Below are 3,648 nucleotides of genomic sequence, written 5' to 3'. Positions count from 1 at the left end.
TATTAAGATGCTTCTCCGATCCTTTGGGTATTTCATCCTTTAAATTTCCCTTTTTTAAAACTCCATGTTGCGCCTCCTTTATTTGAGTAGTAAGGTTATTATGAATCATTATATTCATAGATTTTACTCTAATGGGTTCTCTGTCCTTCCTGCTCAAGGCATCGGCTACCACATTTGCCTTCCCAGGATGGTAACGAATCTCAAAGTCGTAATCATTCAATAATTCAATCCACCTACGCTGCCTCATATTCAGTTGTTTCTGATTAAATATGTGTTGAAGACTTTTGTGGTCGGTATATATAATACTTTTGACCCCATATAAGTAGTGCCTCCAAGTCTTTAATGCAAAAACAACCGCGCCTAATTTCAAATCATGCGTCGTATAATTTTGTTCGTGAATCTTCAATTGTCTAGACTCATAAGCAATCACCTTCGTTCGTTGCATTAATACACAACCGAGACCTTGCTTTGATGCGTCACAATAAATCACAAAATCATCATTCCCTTCAGGCAATGACAATATAGGTGCCATAGTTAGATTTTTCTTCAATAACTGAAACGCTTTCTCTTGTTCATCATTCCATTCAAATTTCTTCCCTTTATGCGTTAATACAGTCAAGGGTTTTGCTATTCTGGAAAAGTCTTGGATGAACCTTCTGTAGTAACCAGCTAGTCCTAAAAACTGGCGTATGTGTTTCGGAGTTTTCGGGGTTTCCCACTTTTCAACAGTTTCTATCTTTGCCGGATCCACCTTAATACCTTCTTTGTTCACTATGTGACCGAGGAATTGAATTTCTTCCAACCAAAATGCACACTTTGAAAACTTAGCGTACAATTCTTCCTTCCTCAATACTTCTAACACCTTTCTCAAATGTTCACCGTGTTCTTGGTCATTCTTTGAGTAAATAAGTATGTCATCAATGAAAACAATGACAAACTTGTCAAGATATGGCCCACACACTCGGTTCATAAGGTCCATGAACACAGCTGGTGCGTTAGTCAATCCAAACGGCATAACCATAAACTCGTAATGACCATAACGCATCCTAAAAGCAGTTTTTGGAATATCATCCTCCTTTACTCGCATTTGATGATATCCAGAACGTAAATTGATCTTCGAATAAACCGACGAGCCTTGTAGTTGATCAAATAAGTCATCAATTCTCGGCAGTGGATAACGGTTTTTGATGGTAAGTTTGTTCAAATCTCTGTAGTCAATACACAACCTAAATGTACCATCCTTCTTCTTGATAAACAAAACAGGAGCTCCCCATGGTGATGTGCTTGGTCGAATGAAACCACGTTTTAATAGTTCTTTCAGTTGGCTTTGCAGTTCTTTCATCTCGCTGGGTGTGAGTCTATAAGGAGCACGAGCTATTGATGCAGCTCCTGGTACAAGATCTATTTGAAATTCAACAGATCGATGTGGAGGTAGTCCCGGTAATTCTTTTGGAAATACATCGGGAAATTCTTTTGCGACGGGAACATCATTGATGCTCTTTTCTTTAGTTTGTACTTTCTCGACGTGTGCTAGAACAGCATAGCAACCTTTTCTTATTAGTTTTTGTGCCTTCAAATTACTAATAAGATGTAGCTTCATGTTACCCTTTTCTCCGTACACCATTAAGGGTTCTCCTTCTTCTCGTACAATGCGAATTGCATTTTTATAACATACGATCTCTGCTTTCACCTTCTTCAGCCAGTCCATGCCAACTATTACATCAAAACTCCCTAACTCTACTGGTATCAAATCAATCTTAAATATTTCGCTACCCAGTTTAATTTCTCGATTTCGGCATATATTATCTGCTGAAATTAATTTACCGTTTGCTATTTCGAGTAAAAATTTACTATCCAACGGCGTCAATGGACAACTTAATTTAGCACAAAAATCTCTACTCATATAGCTTCTATCCGCACCCGAATCAAATAAAACGTAAGCAGATTTATTGTCAATAAGAAACGTACCCGTAACAAGCTCCGGGTCTTCCTGTGCCTCTGCCGCATTAATATTGAAAACTCTTCCGCGGCCTTGTCCATTCGTGTTCTCCTGGTTCGGAAAATTTCTAATAATGTGGCCTGGTTTTCCACATTTATAACAAACTACATTGGCATAACTTGCTCCGACACTACTTGCTCCGCCATTACTCGTTTCGATACCATTTATTCCTTTCGTTCTGTTAACCCCTGGTCTGTAGACCTCACACTTCGCCGTGCTATGACCATTTCTTTTACACTTGTTGCAAAAGTTGGTGCAGAACCCCGAGTGATACTTTTCACACCTTTGGCATAGCTGCTTCTGATTGTTGTTGTTGTTACGATTATTATTGTTGTTGGAATGATTGTTGTAGTTGTTGTTGTTGTTGTTGTTGTTGTTATTGTTGTTGGGCCGTTTGTTGTAGTTGCGATTGATGTTGCGATTGTTGGGATAATTGTTGCGATTATTGTTGTAATTGCTGTTGTTATTGTATTGGTGATTCTTATCACTGTTTTCCTCCCACTTTCTTTTGACTTGCTTCACATTGGCCTCTTCAGCCGTCTGTTCTTTAATTCTTTCCTCAATCTGGTTCACTAGTTTGTGAGCCATTCTAAATGCCTGTTGTATGGAGGCGGGCTCGTGTGAACTTATATCTTCTTGGATTCTTTCCGGTAATCCTTTCACAAACGCGTCGATCTTCTCTTCCTCATCTTCGAATGCTCCCGGACACAATAGGCACAATTCTGTGAATCGTCTTTCGTACGTGGTAATATCAAATCCTTGGGTTCGTAACCCTCTAAGTTCTGTCTTGAGCTTATTGACCTCGGTTCTGGGACGGTACTTCTCGTTCATCAAGTGCTTGAATGCTGACCACGGTAGTGCGTACGCATCATCTTGTCCCACTTGCTCTAGATAGGTATTCCACCATGTTAACGCAGAACCTTGGAAGGTATGCGTAGCGTACTTCACTTTGTCCTCTTCAGTACACTTACTTATGGCAAACACCGATTCGACCTTCTCGGTCCACCGTTTCATTCTGACCGGTCCTTCGGTTCCATTAAATTCCAAAGGTTTGCAGGTAGTGAATTCTTTGTAGGTGCATCCTACACGATTTTCTGTACTGCTAGATCCAAGGTTATTGTTGGTATGTAGCGCAGCCTGTACTGCGGCTATGTTTAAAGCAAGAAAAGTACGGAATTCCTCTTCATTCATATTCACGGTGTGTCGAGTAGTCGGTGCCATTTCCTTCAAAATAGTCAAATGGAACAAGTTAATCATACATAATATTAAGAGTAGTTAATAGTATTTCGTAGCATAATATGAACTCCTTTATAAAAGCTTTTTCTTCATATTAGCGTTTTATAAGTTTAAATTCGGGTAGTACCTACCCGTTAAGTTCATACTTAGTAGCTAATATACAATTCAACTACTACAATTCTATATGAAAAACTGATTATAATAATATTTCGCGTTCAAACTTTTATACAATATTTTACAAACTTACAATACCGCTTATTTTACATAAAGCATGAAATATAGCACACAATAACTTTGATACAAGATAGTTGTGAAGATAATTCTAGCTAGTACACAAGTCGTTCAGCAAAGGCAATAAAGACACGTAATTCATACGTCCAGAAACAAGTCATGCATTCTGGTTTTACTAGGAC

This window comes from Rutidosis leptorrhynchoides, chromosome 3 (assembly GCF_046630445.1).
Source record: "Rutidosis leptorrhynchoides isolate AG116_Rl617_1_P2 chromosome 3, CSIRO_AGI_Rlap_v1, whole genome shotgun sequence".
NCBI lineage: Eukaryota > Viridiplantae > Streptophyta > Magnoliopsida > Asterales > Asteraceae > Rutidosis > Rutidosis leptorrhynchoides.
Note: the sequence above shows the minus strand (reverse complement) of the source record.